The 25,265-nt window shown below is 25.4% G+C and overlaps 1 protein-coding gene across 4 annotated transcripts in view; it reads left to right on the top strand.

Annotated features, from left to right (window-relative positions):
- The window catches only part of LOC117174400, a 478,217-nt gene that overhangs the window by 314,372 nt on the left and 138,580 nt on the right, over nt 1-25,265 (top strand). The window lies entirely within an intron of this gene.

Raw genomic sequence — 25,265 nt, 5'->3', positions numbered from 1 at the left:
AGAAAACGCTTTAAAAAATATGACCTTGAACCTGACGCGATAAAGGTCAGCGGACACCAGGTTCATAATCAGCGACCCCAAAAACCTATAACATATTTTTTTATATTTTTTTAACCGTTTTTTCTCGATTTGACCTTCAAATTACCTTGAACCTGAAGCGATAGAGTTCAATGGATGCCAGATTCGTAATTAGCGACTCCAGAAACCTATAACGTATTTTTTTAAATTTTTTTACCGTTTTCTCTCGATTTGACCTTCCAATGACCTTGAACCTGACGCGATAAAAATCAAAGGATATATTTGATACTTATAAGATCCTACCATGATTTTTTCAGATTTTTTGGTCCAAAAATAAATTAGGCCAAAAACCGGTCTTACCAACCCTCCCCCTTTGATTTTTTTTGCAACGACGCCTCAATTGTATGATTAAGTGAGAACAAGTTCAATGTTGTTGTAATAGTTATCAAGATTTGCACTTTGGCAGCAAGTGCAGATAAATAAAAGTTATGCCATACACGTGTGGGATTTTTTCCAGCATCGTAATGGCAAGAACCATCTGTTTCGAATGAATGCTCCGTGCGTGTTCTTTGATTACCTCATGGAACTTGGCTATTCTGTTTCAGGCAAATAGCTCTTCGGTAACATGTATGAAAGTCAATACTTTACTCTTCTTTCAACTGACCGCATTACATAATCTCGTTTTAATTCTGAACTCAGATTATAAAATTCTAATTCGTCCTCAGCTGCTTTGGTTTTGGTAAAAACATCATTTTCTTGCTTCAAAATTCGACCATTTGGTTGAAAATTCAACTACTTGGTTGAAAATAACATTTTTTAATTTGTAATTTAACCGTTTTCCAAAAAATTGGTATTCTGAGTTTGATGCAAAATCCTGTTAAATAAAACAAGAATCCAACGACCAAATTTGGACCACAACGAATAAACAAAAACAAAAAATCCTATTGTAATCTGAAAAAAAAAACAAAAAACAAATAAAATTTTCGGACAAAAATAAAAAAGAGTAAAGAAAAATGAAATGCGGTTGGCTGCCTTCTCATTTTTCTTTTCTCTTTTTTATTTTTGTCCAAAAATTTTATTTGTTTTTTGTTTTTTTTTCAGATTACAATAGGATTGTTTTTTATTCCTTGTGGTCCAAATTTGGTCGTTGGGTTCTTGTTTTATTTAACAGGATTTTGCATCAATTTCATTATTGGACGTTAAATGGGTGTTTTAATTTGGATTTTGGTCTAATTTAAATTTCTTAAATTTTTATTCTAAGCTTGAAAATGCAACCATTTGTTTAAAAATGTAACTATTTTTGGTTATATTTTAATTTTTCTTTGTTTGAAGCTTTAATTGTTTTGTTAAAAATGCTTTTTTTTATTGAAAATTTAACTACTTGGTTGAAACTTTAACTTCTTTGTAAAAAATGAATATTTTTTTCATGGAAAATTTATCTGTGATTTAAAATTTAACTGTTTTGTTGAATATTCAACTGTTTTGTCGAAAATTTGCCTTTTTTGTTTGAAAATAAATTTTTTAAATTTATAATTTAACCGTTTTCCCAAAAATTGGTATTGTCTCAGCTTGTAAATGCAACCATTTGTTTAAAAATGTAACTATTTTTGGTTATATTTTAATTTTTCTTTGTTTAAAGCCTTGATTTGTTAAAAATTTCAACGATTTTGTTAAAAGTCCTTTTTTTATTGAAAATTCAACTACATGGTTGAAACTTAAACTGTTTTGTAAAAAATGATTTTTTTTTCATGGAAAATTGATCTCTGGTTTAAAATGTAACTGTTTTGTTGAATATTCAACTGTTTTGTCGAAAACTTGCCTTTTTTTTTGTTAAAATTCAATCATTTTGTTGAAAATTCATCTTTGTTGGTTGAAAATTCAACAACTTGGTTAAAAATAAATTTGTTTAATTTATAATTTAACCATTTTCCAAAAAATTGGTATTCTTAGCTTGAAAATGCAACCATTTGTTTTAGAATGTAATATTTTTGCTTATAATTTAATTTTTGTTTAAAGCTTCACTTATTTTGTTACAAATTCAATAATTTTGTTGAAAGTCCTTTTTTATTTAAAGTAAAACTACTTGGTTGAAAGTTTAAATGCTTTTTTAATAAATTAATGTTTTTCATAGAAGATTTATGTCTGGTTTAAAATTTAACTGTTTATTGGAAAATTCAAGTGTTTTGTCGAAAATGCCTTTTTGGGTTAAAATTCAACCATTTTGTTGAAAACTCATCTTTGCTGGTTGAAAATTCACATACTTGGTTGAAAATAATTTTATTATCTTTTCTGGTTGAAAATTCAACTCCTTCGTTGAAAATATATTTTTTTTATTCATAATTTACCAATTTTTTTTAAATGGAAAATTCAACTACTTGGCTGAAAGTTGAACTGCTTTGTACAATATTCGTTTTTTTCATGGAATTTTTTGTTGAAAATTCAAGTTTTTGTCGAAATTTGGCCATTTCTGGGTTAAAATTCAACCATTTTGGTTGAAAATTCATCTTTGTTGGTTGAAAATCAATTTTTTAAACTTATAATTTAACTATTTTCCAAAAAATTGGTATTCTTAGCTTGAAAATGCAACCATTTGTTTAAAAATGTAATATTTTTATTTATTTTTAAATTTTTGTTTGTTTGAAGCTTCAATTATTTGGTTAAAAATTCAACTACTTGGTTCAAAGTTGAACTGCTTTGTACAAAAATTCATTTTTTTCATGGAAGATTTATCTCTGGTTTAAAATTTTAATGTTTTGTTGAACATTCAACTGTTTTGTCACAAATGTTCATTTTTTGGTTTAAAAATTTAACTACTTTTCTTTAAAATAAATCCACCGTAAGAACAATTAATTTTCAATAAAAAGAAAACGAATTTTCCGGAAAACTGTTTAATTTTCAACCCAAAGGCAAAAATTGTCTACAAAACAGTTGAATTTCTGAGATTTTAATTTTAATTTAAAATAAAAAAAACTGTTAAATAGAACCAAAATACGATTTTGTAACAAAATACTTAAATCCTAAAAAAAAAGATTAATTTTCAACTATTTAGTTCCATTTTTAACAAATAAAAGAAGATTTTATATCAAAGAATTACATTTTAAATCAAGATCACTAATTTTCTATAAAAAATACGATTTTTAAAAAGAAAAAACATGAATTTTCATCCAAATAGTTGAATTTTATACCAAAATTGTTGATTTGTCAAGCCCAAAAGACGAAGTGTATATAAAAAAAAAAGTTTAATTTTTAAGCCTAGTTGTAAAATTGATCTTTTTGGGTTAAAATTTATATATTTTGTTGAAATTTGCTTTTTTTTTTGTAAAAAGTTCATCTTCTTGTGTGGATTTTTCGTACAGATCTGTAGTTAGCATTTTTGGTTTGACAAATACATGAATTTTCAACTGAAAACATTGAATTTTCAAATACAAATTAAAGAGTTATATTTAAAGTTAAAAAATTAATTTTCATCCAATTAAAAACGAATAGATTAGTTAAGTTTTCAACTAAAAAAAAAGTTTTTTCAACAAAAAATGTAATAGTTTGTATTTCAACGAAAAAACATTTTAATTTGAAACTTGAAACAGAAAACAGTTTTTGATCAAGAGGTTGTGTTTTTAACCAAAAAAGATTAAATTTCTACTGCAGTAAATGATTTTTAAAATCAAAATACGATTTTTTTATATTTTCAGTTAAAAACTAATTTTTAAATTAAAAAAATGAATTTTCAGCAAAATAGTTATATTTGTAACCAAATAAATTCTTTTTTAACAAAACACACAAATTTTCATCTGAAAAAAATCAATTTTCAACTAAAAAATGGAATAGTTAAGCCTGGTTAAGTTTTATATTTAAAAAATTAATTTTCATCCACTTAAAAACGAATTTTTAACAAATCAGGTCAATTTTCAAACAAAAAAAAAACATTTTTGAATCAACTTTTTTGGGACAACAGATTATTTTTTAAGCCGAAAAGATGAAATTTCATTCAAAATGTGGAATTTTCATGCCAAAAACAAGATTTTTTGATAAAACAGTTTAATTCTTAAACCGCAAATATCAGTTTGCAATAAACAAGTTCATATTCGACAAATGGTTGAATTTTCAATGCAAAAGGAAGAATTTTCAACAAAATGCAGGCATTTTTATCCAAAAATAGAATAGTTATATTTGCATTTTTTAAAATTATTTTTAAGTAAAAAAAGAAATTTTCATTCAAATAGTTATATTTTTAACGAAAGAAATTCATTTTCCACAAAATCCGTGAATTGTCTATTAAAAAAAAATGCAACCAAAAATGGAATTGTTATATATTCATTTAAAAAAATCAATGTTTGACTCAAATAACGAATTTTTAACGATATAGTTACATTTAGAACAAAAGAAATTCATTTTAAAGAAAATACATGAATATTCAATTGAAAAAGATAAATTTTCAACCAAAAATGAATAGTTAAGTTTTTAGTATAGAAATTAATTTTCAACCAAATATGTTAACAAAAAAGTTAATATTTGACCAAATACTTGTATTTTTAATCTGAAAAGGCCAATTTTCAATAAAACACATAAGTTCTCAATCAAAAAGATTTTATTTTTTATTTTATACAAAATTGTTAAATTTTAAATAAAGTAACAAAATATATTAATTATTTTTAATACCAACTTTTCAGAACTTCCAATTTTGATAGGCAATTCGGTGTTTTCTTTTCTTTTTAAATATCAGTAAAATTTTCGGTAAAAGTAACAAATTTTCGTTTTCGCGAATGAAAAATCAGGCAAAAATGCATTGAAAAAATTTTCTTGATGCTAGATGCAAACGACCCCCCAAATCTTTCCGAAATTTAGCAAAAGTAGACGCGTATTTTTGTTTTAATTTTGATTTTTAATGGTGCCTGTTGGGACTTCAAATTTGCATGGGAAAATGCACGGGAAAAAGTCACTTTTTGGTATTTTTCGAATAATTGTTCAGGGTTAGGGAAAAGTTGACATTAAAGTTATAAGAGTAGAGAAATTTCCAGCGAAGAATTTGACCTATTATACATATGGTTTTGACGCCCCTAACTCACCCCCACGGTGCCCTGAAGACTACCCTTAAATCAAGAAATGTACATTCTTCACGAAATTGACTCTTTTAAGCAGTTTGTTTTCCTTTTTTCCGAAAATCATTACTATAGGTCTATTGGAATGTTTACAAATCTTTTTCAGTTGATTTATTTTTATTTAAATAAATTCTATTTGTTTAAATAATCTGTTTTTCTCAAAAATTCGTCTAAAATCTATTTTTTGAGATCGGAATGGCAGTTTATTATCTTAAAAAGACTTAATTTATTTTAAAATTTCTTCCTATTGTTTAAACAATTATTATCAATTTTTTACTTTTTTCAAATTATGGTAGAAAAATCAGCTTTTCTTGTAATAAACATATAGATTTTAATTTCAAGGTATCTTGTCTACGTTATCTGAAAAATCCTCAATTGTTGAAACAAATTCTATTTTTTTTTTAGATCGGACTGGCCAACTTTCAAATGCTAAGAAATGTTGACAATAAATAATAATTGTATTATTCAAACAATGGAAATTATTTTAAAATATGATTAATGTCACTTAAAAATAAAAGTTGGCCAGTCCGATCGAAAAAAAAGAAGTTTAGGCGAATTGAAAAACAAAAAATTGTTTAAACAACTTGAATTAGTTTAAGCAATTGGGGATTTATTAGATAATGTAGACAAGTTACCTTGAAATAAAAATCTATAGGTTTATTGCAAGAAAATTTGACTTTTCTACCATAATTTGGAAAAAAGTTTAAAATTGATATTAATTAATTGCTTAAACAATAGGAAGAAACTTGGAAACAAATAAAGTCTTTTTGAGATAATAAACTGCCATTCCAATCTCAAAAGACAGATTTTAGACGAATATTCGAGAAAAAAAGATCATTCAAACAAATAGAATTTATTTAAATAAATATGAATCAACTGAAAAAGATTTGTAAATATTCCAATAGACCTATAGTAATGATTTCCGGGGAAAAGGAAGAACAAACTGCTTAAAAGAGTCAATTTCTTGAAGACTGTATATATTTGGATTTAAGGGTACTTTTCAGGGCACCGTGAGGGTGGGTTAGGGGCGTCAAGCTCATATGTATAATAGGTCAAATTCTTCGTTGGAAAGTTCTCTACAAGTCTTTATAGCTTTGATGTCAACTTTTCCCTAACCGTGAAAAATTATTCGAAAAATACCAAAAATTTTCTTTTTCCCATGCATTAAAAAATAGGGGGGGGGGGGGGGGGGGGGGGAGTAGTTTACATTTATTTAAAAGTCGCCATTTTGGACCACCCTACTGTACATGACTCACGCGGAAACGAAGAGTTATATGAGATTCATGAGATTCAATGACAATGGTCTTGCATAAATTACAAAAAAATAAAAATAAATAATGAGAGTGTGTCGTTAAAAAAAGGAAACGAGAGAGATAAATATCGTGTTGAAAAGTGTGACCGTGCTCGAATCAATAGGCAAAAAAGAGAAGTGAATGTAGAATCCGAACCGCGTAGGAGGACGACCGGATCACTGGACCGGTACACGCTTCGTATCACGTCTTATAAATACTGGATGCAGTGGCGTCTAGATTTATTTTACACAACTACTTAAATCTAATCTTATCTCGATTGCTTCATTGAGGGAAACAAGTTCTTTGGAAAATCTCACGAGCGCCGAGAATAAGAGTGGTTTCAGTAATTTTCAGGTCTTGAGGACATCTTGAATTCTGAGGATTCACTATTTTCTCACATTTTTCCGCCAATGCCACACTATTTCCTTTCTTTTTCTGAAAAAATATTTTTCAACTTTTTCGCTAATTGGTTACAATTTGTCTCAATGGCTCAATTTTCAACCAAATAGTAGTTAAATTTGAAAAGAAATTTTTTAAACAAATTACATTAATTTTCAACAAAACAGTTGAATTTTTAAGCCAAACAAACGAATTCTATATAAAACAATGGAATTTTCTAAAAAAAGTGTAATAGTTAATATTCAGACCAAAAAAGATTTCATATAAAAAACTGTTGAATATAGTCAAGAAATAAACGAATTTTCAATATAGTACTTGAATTCTTATCTAAAATTGATTCATTTTCAACCACACAATTGTATATTTAATTAAAAAATAATTTTTTACCACAAAATATGAATTGTTAACAATATACGTATATTTTCTACTAAATAGTTAAATTTTAAACCAAGAGTATTAATTGTCAACCAAAAAGACGATTTTTAAAGAAAATACATGAATTTTCAATTAAATAGTGGATTTTTCACCTGAAAAGATAAAATTTTAACCAAAAATCGAATAGTTAAATTCACCGTAAGAACAATAATAAATTTCAATTAAAAGAAAGTAAATTTGCTGCAAAACTATTTAGTTTTCAAGCCAAAGACACAGATTGAGGACACAATAGTTGAATTTCCAACAAAAAATGTAATAGTTGATAGTTATGCCAAAAATATTTTTATTTTAAATTAAAAGCTTTTAAATATAACCAAAATACGATTTTTTAACAAAATACTTAAATTCTGAACTAAAAAAGATCAATTTTTAATCATTTAGTTCCATTTTTAACAAATTAAAGAAGATTTTCTATCAAATAGTTACATTTTAAACCAAGAGGACTAATTTTCTATTAAAAATACGATTTTTTAAAGAAAAATTAATTTTCTTTTAAGTAGTTGAATTTTATACCAAAATTGTTGCATTTTCAAACGCAAAACACGAAGTGTCTATAAAAGAAGTTTAATTTTCAAGCCGAGGTGGAAAATTGATCTTTTTGGCTTAAAATTGATATATTTTGTTGAAAATTCCTGTTTTTTGGTAAAAAGTTCATCTTTTTGTGTGGAAATTCAACTACTTTTCTCTCTTTGTTCTCGTTTTCTTTATCTACAGAATTCTTTCTTTTGGTTAAAAATTCTATTATTTGTGTGAACATATTATTTTTTTGAAAAAGCAACTATCTCGATGACAAGTCTTCTTTTTGAGTCGAAAATCCATCTTTTTTATTAAAATCGGCATGTTTTTAAACACAAAATAAACGTTTTGTTTGAAAATCCAACTATTTGTTTGATAATTTAGTTATGTGGTTTAAAATTATAATATTTTATTAGAAAAGGAACTATTTAATTGAAAATTAATTATTTTGTTGAAATTTCATAGTTTATGGTAAAAAATTCCACTATTTCCTTGAAAATTCGCCTTTCTTTTGAACTATTTTGTTAAAAATTCATATTTTTGGGTTTCAAATTCACATTTGTTGTAGAACATTCGTCCTTTTCATCCAAAAATTTAACAATTTTTGGAAAAATTAAACTATTTATTTAAAAATTAAACTATTTATTTAAAAATTAAATTTCTGGTTAAAAATTTAAATTTTATTGCCAAAAATTCAGTTATTTGTTTAAAAATTCGTCTTCTTCAGGAAAACATTGAACTATTTTATTTAAAATTAAATTTTTTGTTAAAAATTCTGCAACTTTGGTAGAAAATTGAATGAACTTTTTTGTTGAAAATTCATATTTTTTGGTGAAAAAATTAACTGTTTCTTTAAAAGTTCTTTTTTGTGAAGTATTTTGTCAAAAATTCATATTTTTGGGTTTAAAATTGAACTATTTGGTTAAAAATTAATATTTTTGTAGAAAATTCGTCTCTTTGTCTAAAAAATTCAACTATTTGGTGAAAAATGTATAATTTCAGATTAAAAATTTAAGTTTATAGTAAAAAAGTCGTATTTTTAGTTTAAAAATGCAACACTTTGGTAGAAAATTCAACTGTTTAATAGAAAATTAACTATTATATCGAAAATTTATGTTTCCCAGTTTAAAATTTAATTGTTCTGTAAATAGTTATTTCGTTTGCTTGAAAATTTATCTCTTTTGGTTAAAGTTTTAACTATCCTGTAGAAAATTCACGTTTTTTCGGTTCAAATTAAAACATTTGGTCGAAAATTCAAACTATTTAGTTAAAAATTAACTTTTTGGATGAAAATTCATATTTTCGGGTTAAAGATTCAATCGTATTTGTTGAAAATTATAATATTTAGTCACAAATTCGTCCTTTCGTGGATTGAAGATTACACTTTCTTTGTTGAAAAATGAAAGGTTTCGTTGAAAATTCACACTTTTGGGTTGAAATTTCAATTGTTGCAAATTTATTGTTTTTTTTTTTTTTTTTGGCTGAATATTGAATAATTTGGTTAAAAATTAATATTTTCTGATTTAAAATTCAAGTGTTTTGTTGAAAATTCGACTTTTAGGCTTAAAAATTCAACAATTCGGTTGAAAGTTTAACTGTTGAAAACTAATCTCTTTGAAAATAAGTTTTTTTATAACTGTAAATTTAACTTTACCATGTTTTGTTGAAAACTGATCCTTTTTAGTTGAAAAAAAAACGATTTGATTCAAAATTGATTGATTTTTAAAAATTCTTTTTATTTGAAAAATGATTTATGTGCTAAAAAATTAATTTAATTTGTTGAAAACTTAATACTCCTACTCTAGCAGATCGAATTTCAGCTGGACTTTCCTCTAATTTGCATTATCTCTTTTATTTTGTACCTTTTAGAGTAAACGTTGGGCTCTAAAGTCTCTTAAAGTCTCTTAAAATCTCTAGAAAGGGCCAGAATAGAATTTTAAAACCTACTAAATCTCGATCTATTTCAAGCTTTTTCCCCCCTTCCTTAAATTCTCAAAAATAAGCTCTCCTGGAACTAGATCGATTTCAGAAGACTTTTGACCTAAAAATGATCTAAACAAAAAAATTTGAAAATCTCCACGTCTAAATTTGAAAATTGGCTCGGCGCCTCTAAAAGCGCAAAATCTCGAGATTAATCGAACCCCCTCTTCGGGTATTTTCGAGCCCGTTCGAGAGCTAACGTCAACCTTCGAGTAGCGCGGAACTTTTGCCTGGCTTCGATTCTGGTTCAACCACCTAACTGCGGATTGTACTTTCGCGATTCGTACGCTGGGGATCAGCGCATCACGCATCTTTTCCTCTCTCGTATAAAACGTGTTTTATTATCTCGTGGTCGCCAGTTCACAAAATATGCTGTTACCCTATGGGATTGCTTTGCGATTACAGATACGTTATTTCGTATCTTTAAAAGTGACATAAGCACGCGTGCTTCCTCCAGAGTTTCAGTATCACTCCGCTCTTCCTTGGAGAACGTGGAGAACTGTCATCGCTCGAACACGTTTTTCAGTTGTGTCGCTAATTTGTCAGAAATCCCGGTTTTCATGATTTTAAAAATTAACAAAAGGATTCGACTTGGGAAGAGAAGAAAGGAACTTGAAAAGTGTTATCAAAGTGGTACGAAAGTGGTTTTAATTCACAATTTGTGTTTGAATGAACCAGAAAGGAAAACAATATCTTAAACAAGTTTTCTTTTGAGTCGCTAATTTGTCCAAAACCCCATTTTCAGTGCTTTAAAAAAATTAACAAAAAGTTGTAAATTAGAAAGAGAAGAAAGGAACTTGAGAAGTGATGCCAAAGTGGTTTTAATTAACAAGTTGTGTCTGAATTATCCAGAAAGGAAAACAGTATCCGGAACAAGTTTTCTTCTGTGTAATTAATTTGTCAGAATTCCCGGTTTTTCAAGATTAAAAAAATTAAAAAAAAAAAAGTTTCGACTTGAAAAGAGAAGAAAGGAACTTGAAAAGTGTTTGTACAAGTGGCACCAAAGTGGTTTTAATTCAGTTGTGCCGGAATTAACCAGAACGGAAAACAATATCGTAAACGCGTTTTCTTTTGAGTCTCTAATTTTTCCAAAATTTCAGTTTTCATGATTTAAAAACAAAAGAGCAAAAAGTTTTGAATTAGAGAAGAAATGAACTTGAAAAGTGTTGCCAAAGTGGTATCAAAATCGTTTTAACTGACAAGTTGTGTCGGAATCAACCAGAAAGAAAAACAATATCCTGAACAAGTTTTGTTTTGTTTCGTTAATTTATCATAGTGCCTTCTTTTCAAGATTTCCAGAATAAAAAAAGTTTCGAATAGGAAAGAGAAGAAAGAAACTCAAAAGTGGTACGAAGTGGTTTTAATTAACAATTTGTGTCTGAATCAACCAGAAAGGAAAACAAGATAGTGAATAGTGATTTGAATAAAGTGGCCTCGGACTCACCACACTATTTACGATATTAATTATTGAATTATTTGATTGTAAATTCAAGGGTTTTGAAAAAATGGCATTTTCAACCAAAAGGTTGAAAATTTAATTGTTCTGAAAATGAACATTTTTGTTGAAAATTCATATTTTTGGCTTGAGGATTGAAGAATTTGGTAGAAAATTGAACTATTTAATGGGAAATTGACTGTTTGGTGAAAAATTTGTAGTTTTTTTTATTGAAAATTCATGTGTTTCGCCATAAATGCCTTTTTTTGCTTAAAAATTAAACAATTTTGTAGAAAATTAAATTTTTTATTAAAAATTCATATTTTCAGGTTGAAATTTCAATTGTTTTCTTGAAAATCCATTCATTTATTTGAAAATTCAACTAAGTGGTTGAAAATTAAATTATTAAAAAAAAATTCATATTTTCGGTTTGAAAATTCAATGCTTATATTGAAAATACATTCATTTTCTTAAAAATTAAACTTTCAATAAAAAATTAATATTTTTAGATTTAAAATTCAATTGTTTTATTAAAAATTCATTCATTTTCTTAAAAATTAAAGTTTTTATTGAAACTTCATATTTTCGGATTTAAAATGCAATTTTTTTTATTGAAAATTCATTCATTTTGTTAAAAATTAAAGTTTTTATTGAACATTCAAGTAAGTGGTTGAAAATTAAATTAATTTTAAAAAATTCATATTTTCGGGTTGAAAATTCAATTCTTTTATTAAAAATTCATTCATTTGGTTAAAAATTAAAGTTTTCATTGAAAATTCACATTTTCGAGTTTAAAATTCAATTGTTTTATCGAAAATTCATTCATTTTGTTTAAAATTTAAGTTTTTATTGAATATTCATATTTTCGGATTTATAGTGCAATTGTTTTATTGAAAATTCATTCACTTTGTTGAAAATTAAAGTTTATATTAAAAATTCATATTTTCGGATTTAAAATTCAATTGTTTTATTTAAGATTTATTCATGCTGTTAAATATTCAACTATACGGTTGAAAATTAAAGTTTTTGTTGAAAGTTCATATTTTTTTGTTGAAAATTAAATTGTCTTGTAGAATTTTCAATCTAAAAAGATAAATTTGTACGAAAAAATGTAATAGTTAATATTTGATCAAAAAAGCTTTTAATTAATAGTAAAAAGAAAACAAGAAAATTAATGATCAACAAAATAGTCGAGTTTTCAATAAATAATTTGTTAGTCAATATGAAAATAAAATTTAATTAAAATTGTTGAATTATTATGCCAAGAAGACGAATTTTTAACAAAAACAGTTGAATTTTCTACCAAGAAGTATGACTTTTAAACCAAATCGTAAATTATTTTAAACAAATAATTAAATTTCGAACCAAATAATATGATCTTTGAATAAAAAAGATGAATTATCAACGAAAAATTTAATCGTAGACTTTTCAACCGAGATGAATGAATTTTCAATCAAAAATATTTCGATTTTCTTATTGGGTTCTATTTAAGTGGAAAAATGAAAAAATGAAAAAAATACACTCTTTTTGACATCTGTGAAGTAGGTCTGAGAGCTGAAAATGCATTGTCATTTAATTTACTTAGGGGTAACCTCCCTACAGTGGATAATGCAACTTACAGTTAATAATTATTATTAATTAATAGTAAATATAAAAAAAAAATTTGTTTGTTTTCACTTATTATTAGAGCGTGTAGTGTCTTAAATATTAATTAGATTACATTATTTAGCATACATTAGTATTTTGAATTGATGATTAACCACTGTAGGTTGCATTATCCACTGTTTACGCTATTTTTTATTTGTGAAGTGAGTCTGAGGCCTGAAAATCGTTTCCAAAGTGGGTTTAATTAAAAAGTTGTGTCTGAATCAGCCAAAAAGGAAAACAGGATCTTAAACAGTGATTCGAACAAAGTGGTCAACAAAATTATCGATTCGTGTTCTATGTATAAATTCGAAATTTTGAGTGTCATCGAATTCAGAAGAATAAAAAAATCATTTGTTTTCAAATTGGGAATTTCGAACTAGAATCAAGTTGACACTTTTGTGCCATAACTCGAAAACTTTTTCATTTGCATCCTTGATTTTCAAAATTGCTTAAAAATATTTAAATGAAGGCTTCGACTTGGAAAGAGAAGAAAGAAATTTGAAAAGTGTTTCGAAATTTTGAGTGTCATCGAGCTTAAAAAAATTGTAATTTTGAAAACTAAAAAATAAACTTCTTGGGACCCAGAAAGGTTCTTGTTTTTTTTTTTTAATTCGAAATTTGAATTGAGTTGACAATTGTGGGAAACAATTGCTTTCCAGAGTTGATTTTCAACTTTATAAATGGGTATTTCGCTGACGGATCTTCATCGTCTTTGCGTAGTTATTTTGTGACAGCCAATTGCAAAATGTTTGTTCAAACTGACATCACAGCAGAGAATTTCAGTGAAAACCGATGTAAGCATACTGTAATCGTTGATAATTTTTATGATAAGCTTAAGAAAACATATGTCATTCCGAATATGCGTTTAGTTATTCAAAGGCTGACTCACTGACTTATGCGCCTTATCCAGAGTTGCCATTCGAAAATATACCTTTTTTATTTCAAAATTAATTCTTACAATTAAATTTCGATAATTCAGAGAAAAAAGCATCAAAGCTTGCTTAAATTTTTGTTTAATTTTGATAAAAAATTAAATAAAAATGTTCGTTTGTAAAAGTAGCTTTTAATTAAAATTTTTTTTTTTTTTTTAAATTAATTTCTTTAACTGAAGATTTAACTATTCTATTTTTATTTAAAAAAAAATATTTTCTAGTTGAAAAATAAACTACTTGATTGACAATTCACGTGTTTTGTTGAAATTTTATATTTTTGCTTGGAAATTGGTCTTTTTTAGTTGAATTCAACTGTTTGTAATTTCGAATTCGATATTTTTGGTTAAAATATCAACTATTACATTTTTTAATCTTTTTTTTATTTTGTTAAAAATTCATTTTTTCATTCAAAATTAATCATCTCAATTGTAAATTGATTTCTTTCGTTGAAAAAATGACTATTTATTTGAAAATGATTTTTTTGTTGGAAATTAATTTTTTTAACTGAATATTTTACTATTCTGTTTTTGGTTAAAAAATTATATTTTTCAATTGAAAATTTAACTATTTTCTTGAGAATTTAAGTATCCATTTTATTAGAAAATTAATCTTGTTAGTCGAAAACTCATCTTTTCGCTTGAAAACTTAACAGTTAATTGAAATTTTTTCTCTCTTGAAAAATCTTTTTTGTTGGAAATTATTAATTTTTGTTGTTGAACATTGATCTTTTAGTGGAAAATTTATCTTTTTTAGTTAAAAATTCATTTAGTTGGTTGTAAATTATTATTTTTTGGTAGAAAATCTGTCTTCTGAATTTCGAATTCAACTACTTGATTGAAAGTTGAAATACTATGTTCAAAATTTATTTTATTAGTCTGCTTCTGCGTTTGAAAATTCCACTATTTTGTTGATAATTCGTTTTTGTTGCTGTTGAAAATCAATTTTTTGTTCTGCAAATTTAATTGTTCTATATTTTTTTTAAATTGATCTTTTTCAGTTGAAAAATTAATTATTTGGTTAAAAATTCGTATTTTTTGGTTGAATTCAACTGCTGTTGATTCAAACTAAAAGATTTTTTGATAGAAATATCAACTTTTATATTTTTTGTGAATAGTTCATTTTTGTTGGCTAAAATAAAAAGTCAACTACTTTTTTGAAAGCTTAACTCTTTTGTTAGAAATTCATTTTCTGTTTGTTTTTTAAAGATAATTTTAATTTAAAATTCATCTCTTAGGTTAAAATATTAACTATTTTTTTTGAAAATTCTTTTTTGTTCGAAAGTAATTTTTTTACTGAAAATTGAATTTGAACGGAAAAATTAACTGTTACATTTTTGGTTGAAAATTATCGTATTGCATGTTGGAAAATTTAACTTTTTTGTAAAAAAATCTCCCTGTTTGACTTAATAATTCAACTTTTTTGTTAAAAATTAATCTGGTTTTGTCAAGGTATAAACTATTTTGCTAAAATTTTTAATTTTTTGGCTAAATTCCACTGATTTTAATTTATAATTTTTTTGGTTGAAATATCATTTATTACACTTTTCGTTCACAATCAGGCTTTTTAATGAAAATTATACTACTTGGTTGAAAAGAGAACTCAATTGTAAAAAATTCATTTCTTTTTGTTGTCGATGATTCAGCATTGTAGTTAAAAATGCATCTCTGATTGAAAATTTAACTGTTTTGTTGAAAATTCTTATTTTTTGCTAGAAAATGAATCTTCTCTTCTGAAAAGTCATCTTTGTGGTTAAAATTTATACTATTTGAGTTAAGCTTTCATCATTTTAGTTGAAAGTTCATCTTTTTGGTTTAAAATTCAACTATTCCCGTTAAAGATTCATCATTCTAGTTTAAAAATCATCACTTTGGTTGAAAATTCAACTATTTGTTTAAAAATTAATATGTATCGTTGAAAATGCAACTAACTACTATCTATCAGTGATAATAATTTAATATAATGAGGAAAAAATTTAATATTTTTATAAACTTAGATATTTACAAGGACTGAAAAAAGCATTATTTATAACAAACTCTGTAATTGGTCCATCGAAATTTAGAACTCATTAGTTCTTTTTATTTTTAGATAAATTCCTTACTTGTTTGAAGTTCAAAGAATGCATAAAGAAGTAAAAATGTAAATGTGAAGAATAAATTAGCACCGCTAGAGACACGGTACTTAAACCGAAGATGCTTGTAATGCTAATGAGTTTAGAATTAGAGCCCTCTTCGGATAATTTCTTTATTCCTGCTCTTAAATCTTTTTTTCACCTTGTTATTCTATTTTAGCTCGATTTACTATCATTTAAGAATTCATGTTTGGAAATTATCATCATTTTTTCAATATCTTCGATTAATCAGAATCAAAAGTTTATTTAAAAAATTATGTTTTTATCACGTTGCATTTGATGAAATTGAAAAAAAGGCCTTTTATTATTCTAGTGAAGGCACATGATGCTTTCAGTCCATTTTTTCGATGCATATGTAAATTGTAAATGTGCTCTTCGTTTTGTATGGCATACATTATGGACAATCAGTACAGCTGATCTCCACGACATTCCTCCACGATTAGAAATTGCCGTAGGTCGGTTATTGCGAAATATAAAACCTTGCAAAATTTTTTTATTTTCGAAATCCTTGAAAAAATGTGTGCTAATTTTCTTATTGCAGAATCGAATAATTAAAAATCAATCCGGAATTAATCCAATTTCTCACTTACCGGCTTGACACTCTTTCCCCTAATCCAACTATTTCCCCCTTTTTAAAAGACTTGATCTTTTTCCACGGTTTTATAAAAACTGACCCCTTTTCTCGCTTTTTTTCGCAATACGAACTGAGTTATACCCAATAAGAGAATTCAAATATTTTTGGTTAAAAGATCATTTATTTTAGTTGAAAAGTCGACTATTATATTTTTGATTAAGAATTCATTTTGTTTAGTTAATAATTATACTATTTGACCGAATTCAACATTTTTCTATTTAAATTACATTTTTTGTGATTGAATTTTTTTGTATCGAATATTCATGATTTTATCTTTTCTGACGTTATGGGTTTGATAAGATAAGTACCGTAAATAATTTGATATTAATTGTTTTTTGTCCACTGGTCTAATATCAATATGTTTGGAATATTGATTTTATTACTAACTTGTGAAATTCAACATTTTAGTTGAAAATTGAACTATTTCATGGAAAATTAAATTTTGTCTTGAAAATTCGTCTTGTTGGTAGAAAAATTATGTTCCTAGTGGAAAATTGAACTTTTTTAGTTGAAATTTTAACTATTTAATAAAAAATTCGTCTTTTTTGCTTAAAAATTCAATAATTTTGAGGAAATTAAGTTATTTGATTCAAAATTAACCTTTTTATCAAAAAATTATAGCTTGGGGTCGAAAATTTAATTATTTTTTGGAATTTTGTCATAAATTTAAAAATTTATTTCTTGTACTAACTTGATTTTTTTTAATAAAAAAAAGGGAACTCTCTGTTTAAAAATTCTTGTATTTTGTTAAAATTTCGTTTTTTTCGATAAAAGGTTAATTTAGTATGTAAAAAAATTTAACTATTTATATAAAAAATAAACGAATTATTTGAAAATTTAAATATTCATTAAAAAATTTAACTACTTGGTCGAAAAATAAACTTATTTTCTAAAAGTTCATTTATTTTGTTAAAAATTCGTATTTTTTGTAGGAACTTTATGTTCCTAGTGGAAAAATTCTCTTTGTTCGTTGAAAATTGAACTATTAAGTAATAAAATTTATCATTTTCGTTAAAAATTTAATAATTTTGTTAAAAATTCAACAATTTTCGTAAAAAGTCATCTTTTTTGGTTGACAATTCAATCGTTTTGTAGAAATTTTTTGTTTTTTTTTGTTTTGATTAAAAATTCTTTTCTGTGGTACTAGATTGATCTTTTTTTAGTAAAAAAGCAACCGTTTGGTTAAAAAATAATCTTCCTGTTGGAAAATTCATGTTTTTGTTTAAAAATTGAACTATTTGGTTAAAAATTTAACTACTTGCTTAAAAAGTCATATTTTTGGTTGACAATTCAATTCTTTTGTAAAAAATACGCTTTTTCTTATTGAAAATCCTTTTCTTGTGATAATAGTTTAATCTTTTTTTTATGCAAGAGAAAAGATTTAGTTGAAAATTCTTGTGTTTTGTTATTTCGATTTTTTGTCGATAGAAAGTTAATTTTGTTGGTAGAAAATTCATATTTTCGGTTGACAATTAGGCTATATTTTTGAAAATTTTTCTGAAAATTCATGTGTTTTCTTGAGAATTCTTCTTTTTAGGTAGAAAATTAATCTTCCTGATAAAAATTCATCTTTGGTCGAAAATTTAATTATTTGGTTGTTGAAAGTTATACTATTTTGTTAACAATTAATTGTTAATTGAAAATTTAACTATCTGCTTGAATATTCATTCTTTTATAACTATTTCTATAAAAATTCGTTATTTTTAATTGAAATCATCTGGTTGAAAATTAGTTTTTTTATTAAAAATTAATTTTGGTAACAGAAAATGGAAATATTTCATTTTCTTTTCTATCTAACAAAACAATTGGTCTTTTTAGATAGAAAATTCATCTTTTTTTGGTAGAAGTGATCATTATTGGTGAAAATGAATAATTGTTTGATAAAAATTAAATTTGTCGTTTTTTAAATATGAACTATTTGATTGAAAATTCATGTTTGTTTAGTATAAATGATATTTTTTATGCAAATTCATCTTTTCATGATTAAAAATGAACTATTTCATAAAAAAATGCGACCTTTTAGGCTTCTTAACTCTTTTGCTAAAATATTGTCTTTTTCCGTTGAATTCAATTGTGTTGAATTCAAAATAAAATCCTTTTTGGTGAAAACTCAACTACTTGTTTGAGAATTGAAATTCTTTATTAAAAATGAATTTTTTATGAAGATTCATTATCTTAGTTGTAAATTGAACTCTGGTGAAGAATTTAACTATTTTCTGAATGTTCTTTTTTTGTTACTTCAAAATTTAATTTTTTTTTAACTTAAAATTTAATTATTTTAGACAATGATCTTTTTGGTTAGAATTTCATATTTTCGGTTGAAAATTCGTCTATTTTATTGACCATCTAATATATTTCGACTTGAAATCTTAGGAATTTAAAGTTTTTCGTATCGAATTAAATATGTTATTTACATTATTTTATTTAAAGAATTTTTTCGACTCTTTTTTTTTTTTTGTTTGTTTAAATGCCCCTATTTTTCCTGTTTTGAGATCATTTGCGGCTGCAAAGTCCGCAATTAGTCAAAAATTAAAATAGAATATCTCGACGCCTCCATTATACACCGCCCGCGTCGCATTTGGGCGGTGTACCGCTCCAAGTCGCGTTTAGGCGGTGTACAGCTTAGTGTCGCGTTTTTGGAATTGAGTCTTCGATCTGATTCATTTTTATTAAAATTTTCCTCTCAAGAATTCAAAATTCCTTCTAAAATCTCTCAAAACGCCATTTTATTTTAATTTTACACTAAAGAGGCATCTCATTATGACAGGAAATATTCAAGGACTTGAGAACAACAAAATGAGGTTGTCAGTTTTATATGCGTAATGAGTGTAGGTTTCGAGAGGAGATCATAATCATCTTAAGGTGTGCCTCCTCGTAACTTTTACCTTTTTAAATATGACGCCATCTCATTTTCATTATAGTTAGATACATATATATATGTATACGCGAATTGTATTTATCCATCGATGAAGATAGCGGTACCACAATAATAATAATAATAATAATAATAAAATCTCTCTTTGATTTCAAAATAGAAGACAAGTCTCTGAAATATGAATGTCAAATCACAATCTCAGGTTCAACGCCTTTCCTTTTAGTTCCCTGAGAACCAGTCAATGTTGACTCACCTTTATTTTGCCATTCAAGGAAATCCTTTCCTTTTTTTTTTTGTTTACAAAACCTGGTCTGTGCCGATTTGTTGAGAAACGCTTGAAACTATCATGCTTGCTTTAATTATTTATTTTCACTCAGTTTTATCAATAATTTTTCATATTAATAGAGGGTGTTGACAGGTCAGGGAAAACCTTGAAATCAAGGAAGCGTAAGGTAATCTTTTTGTAGTCAGGGCAAAATCGGGGAGTTTGAAAAAAAATTGAAAAGTCAGGGAATTTCTGTAAAAAGCACTTTAAATAATTCCAAGGAAATTTTTAAGGTTTTAAAAAATTGGAAGGTATTTGCGAAGATTTTAAAGGGCTTAAAATATAGGGTATCTAAAAGATTTCAATTATTTGAAGGTAGTCCAAAAGATTTCAAGGATAATAAGATGTTTTTAAAAATTCCAAGGAATTTTCAAGAGAAGGTATTCCAAAAGATTTTAAGGATAATAAGATGTTTTTTAAAATGTCAAGGAATTTTCAAGAGCTTTCAAAAGTTTCAAGGAATTTAAAAAAAATGTCAAAGGATTAAAAATATAGGGTATTTTGAAAGATACCAAGAAATTTTTTATTTAATTCAATAATTTGAAGGTATTCCAAAGGGTTGAACAAAATTTAGGGTATTTTCAAAACTTTGAAGGAATTGTCAAGAGCTTTAATAAGTTTCAGTGGAATTCGAATGATTTGAATGATTTTAAAAGGCAAAAAAAAATTTCTTGTAGTTTTGAAGAATTTCTTAGAATTTTGGAAAATATTAAACGATTTTATAGATTGCTTTAATAAATTCTCAAATATCTTATTAAAAAAAAAGAGATTTCAAAAAAGCGTATTTTAAAAATTTTAAAGGAATGTTCAATGTTTACAAAAAAATGTAACGGATTGAAAAATATTTCAAAAGGATTTTAAATATTTTAGGGTGTTTTCAAAAATCCCAAGGCATTTAAAATTGATTTTAATTATTTAAATGGACTTGAACTACTTTAGGGTGTTTTTTTAAATTTAGGAAAAATAATAGGGTATTTCAAAAGATACCAAGAAACTTTTTATTCAGATCAATAATTTGAAGGTATTCCAAAGGATTAAAAAAATGTTAGGTTATTTTCAAAACTTTCAAGGAATTGTCAAGAGCTTTAATAAGTTTCAATGGAATTCAAAGAATTTGAATGATTTTAAGGGGGAAAAAAAATTTCATGTAGTTTTGAAGAATTTCTTAGTATTTTGAAAAATATTAAACGATTTCTATAGATTATTTAAATAAATTCTCAAAAATTTTACTAAAAAAAGATTTCGTAGGTTTTCAAGGATTTTCAAATATCTTGAATAATTTAAAGGATTTTAAGATATTTGTGAAGATACCGATGAAATTAAATAATTTGAAGAGATTTCGAAGAACTTTAAATGATTAGAAATATGTTAGGGTGTTTTTAATAGATTACGAAAAGAGAGATTTTAAATATTTTAGGGTATTTTCAAAAATCCCAAGGCATTTTAAATTGATTTCAACATTTTAAATGGACTTGAAATACTTTAGGGTGTTTTTGAAAATTTAAAGGCATTTTCAAGAGCTTAAAAAAAGTTTCAAAAACTTCAAAAGATATCAAAATATTTGAAATATTTCAGGAAATTTTAGAGGATTCCAAGAAATGTTTTATTGATTTTAATCATTCAAAGGGATTTCAAAGAATTTGACAGATGTAGAGTATCATTAAAAATTTCAGGTGATTTCAAAAAGTTTTTAATGATTTGAAATATTGAAGGGTATTTTTAAAAATTTGAAGCAATTTTCGAGATCTTTCAAAAGATAAAATTATTTCAGGGAATTTAAAAACATTTCAATGAATTTTTATTTGATTTGGATAATTTGACAGATTTTAGAGTATTTTGAAAGATTTCAAGGAATTTTAAGGAATTTTAAAAGCTCGACAGCTATTTTAATCAATTTTCCAGGATTTTAGGTATTGACCAAATTGAATAACATTTATATGAAAAATGTATTCATGATAAATGGGGATATCGTAGGGTTTCAAATATTTTAAGAGATTTTCAAAGATTTTTTGCAATTCGTTTAATTTCATTTGGAATTTACCCTGAAATATTAATTATTTATCCTAACATGCCTTTGACATTATTTTTAGTTTTTCTAAACTCATTTCAAACTTGCTGGGTTCAATGAATTTTTTCATCTATTTTTAAATTGTTCAATTGATTTTTTTATTCACATTTTTTCTGAATTTCATCAAATTCTCATTTCTCTTAAATTGTTCGAAATTTACTACATCTTACTGGAATCAGTAGAATTTTTTTCTAATTAATTATTTTGAATTTTCTTAAATTAAAAAAAAATTAACATTAATGCCCCCCCCCCCCCCCCCCCCCAGTTTATTTACCTTTATTCACTTCTTAAGGTATAAATTAGACACTATTGGCCACTCTTTCGATTTAAACAGTTCATTCTTTTCAAGTAAATTTACCGCTCTAAGAATAATAAATTAAAATTTTATAATTTTATATTAAAATTTTTTTATTCCAGTTATAAAATATTCTTCATTAAAAATGTTACATGATTATAAATGTGTTCTTTAAATATTAATGGTCAGGCAAAATGAGAAATTGGTCAGAAAAAAGTCACGGAACTTAAAAAACGAAATTTTTCAATCTCCCTGTATTAATTCCGCAATGAAAAAATTCGACAATTAAAAAAAATCGAATCTATGTTGCAGGAAATATGTAACAATCAATAATCGCAATTTATTTTAACAAAAAGTTGGAAATCCATCGCAAGCTTTGAAACCTGTTTCTGCTATCACAATTTTTACTAAACTGAGTGGTTTTTCTCATCGGAATTAAAATGAGGAAAGTGACACGCTCGAAAATTACAGCTACTTGAAACGCGAAACTCGTTAAATTATCCTCGTAAAAAAATCGTTTCAAACTGAGTATTGCATTACGAATAATTTTAGTTTAGATTTATTTCAGGGATCACATTCAGGTTTAGTTTTTATAGATTTCAAATTATGCGATTTGCTCTTCTTTTAGAAATGGAGCGGAAACTGAATAAGTGGTAGTAATTAATTTGAAATTAGATAGGAAATCATTTATCTTCGATCTGAATCTAGTTAAATTTGTTTTTATTTTATTATATTATTATTGCTCACGGCTAGCAGTAAATTGTGCGAATTAGTTTCCTGTCTCGGCACAAACGATATACAAAAATATTTTTAAAAAATGAAGAGGGGGGATGTTTTAATGATGGTACTAAAATGTTGTACAACTTGAGATAAAAAATCTTAAAATGATCAGAAGTAGGCTCTAAATTCAAAATTTTACGATGCCTTTTCACTAATTGAAAGAATTTAAAGAGCAATTACCATTTTTCAAGTTTAATTTCATTCGGTTTTTTAGTAGCCAATCACTTTCGAGTGATTAAAAGTGTTTTTAATATACTAATTTTATGCTAGCTTTTTAATTACATTCTAAATTATTCATATTCAGTTTTGAAAAATATTAACTTTATAATTTGAATGTACACCACCTAAACGCTACTTGGAAAGGTATTGAACGGAGGCGTCGATTTAAAGCTTTAAATCTTGGGAGTTCTCAAAATAAAAAATTTCGACAGTTTTTGTTTTCCGAATCTAAAGAATTTTGAAGTCGATAATTCCTAAATATAAAGCCCTCAGATTTAAGAGATTCCAAAATGTCATGACTTTCAAAATTAAAGTGGTTACATTTAATTACTTTTAAAATTAGAATGGGTTTTAACATATTTTTTTTCCAAAAACTTGAAATTCTTCAAATTGGAAGATTTAAAATGTTTAAAGTTTGAAACTTTAAGCCGATTTTTTTTTTTTTTTGAACTTGAGGTTAACATTATAATAACAAACAAGATCATTTCTATGTATTTCAAGGCTTTACGCAGAATTGGAAAGATTTCCAGGGAAAATTATAAAGTAACTTTTCTGTTGAAAAATTAATTCAAAGGAAGTATTTAATAAGATTTAAAAAGAATGTAGAAGATTTCAAAGCAAAATTTTAGTTTTGTAAGATTAGGACATTTTAGCAAAAAGCCGAATAAGTTGGCGAGATATTCAGAAGTTTTGAAAGGATGCAAAAATTATTTTTTTTTTACTATTGAAAAACGTTATAAAACAATATAAAAAATTTCAAAATTGTCAAAAATTAATCTGGAAGAATTTAAAACAATGTTAGGAATAATTCGTGTCAGTTTAAAAGATATTTAGGAATTTTTGAAATTTTTAAGAGATTAGAAATATTTTTAAACTTTCAAAGACTTTCGAACATTTATAAAATATTCTTAAATTTTCTCCAAGTGTCAAAAAGTCTTAAATATCTTTTAAACTATTCATATTTTTCCGTAATGACAAATTCTGTACAATAAAAGAAAAAATTCTTAGAAATTTTCTAGATAAGTTTTCGACATATCTGAAATCTTGAATTTTTTTACTTTTCTCGAGAAGCCTAGGAAAAATATTAATATAATTTGGAAGTCAAATAATCGAAGAAATTAAAAAAATAAATAGTCATTTGAAATGTTTATATGGTATTGAAATTTATTTTTTCCTCCAAATTATAATTTTCCTACAATTTTTTAAAATTATTTTCCTGTTTTTGTTTGAAAATTCATCTTTTTGGTAGAAATTTTATCTATTTTTCATTAAAATTACAAATGATTGTTCTAAAATTAAAATCTTTTTTGCTGAGAATTTAAATATTTTTTGGAAAATTCGTCTTTTTTTATGAATTCAAATTTTTTTGATTTAAAATTTTAAATAATCGTAATCTCTTTTCGCAGGAAATTAATCTTCTTGGTTAAAAATCCATAGTTTTGGTTGAGGATTCATCTTCATTGAAATTTCGTTAATAAATTCAACTGTTCTTGATTCAAAATTAAAATATTTTTTAAATTAAATAACAACGATTAAATTTCTTGTTAAGAATTACTTTTTTTTAATTCAACTGTTTGGTAGAAACTTAACGTTTTTTTGGGAATATTCATATTTGTTGGTTAAAATTTAACTTTTTCATAAAAAATTCGTCCCTTTACAAAATATTTTTTTTGTTATAAATAAAGCTGGTTGAAATTTTTTTTTTGAGGATCAACTGTTAAAAAAATTTTTTTTGCATATTTCCAACTGCTTTTTATTTAAAATAAAATATATTTTTTGAACTATCAACTATTAGATTTTTTGTTGGGGACAAATTTTTGTTATTTGAAAATTTAACTATTTTCAATTTTCCCATTGAGTTTGAAGCCTATTTTTGAAATAATATAAAAACATGGAAAATAAGTTATTTAGGTCCGAAATTCAGGTCAGAAGAGATGACATCTTGACTGTCGTATATATTTAACTGTCCCCTTTCCCTATAACTAATCGGCACACTCGTGGGTGTAATTAAAATTCTATTTTCACCTTTTGTTAATTACATTAACAAGTACTTGTAAGAGAAATCGTAGTATTAATTATTTTTTTGTTTCATAAATAAATAAATTACGACAAGAATAATATCTATCTGAAAGTTGTAGAAGACTAAAATAAACATTCAAACTCTGATTGAATTATTAAAAATTAAAAATTA

This window comes from Belonocnema kinseyi, chromosome 6 (assembly GCF_010883055.1).
Source record: "Belonocnema kinseyi isolate 2016_QV_RU_SX_M_011 chromosome 6, B_treatae_v1, whole genome shotgun sequence".
Taxonomy (NCBI): domain Eukaryota; kingdom Metazoa; phylum Arthropoda; class Insecta; order Hymenoptera; family Cynipidae; genus Belonocnema; species Belonocnema kinseyi.
This window is presented reverse-complemented; position numbering and strand designations above follow the sequence as displayed.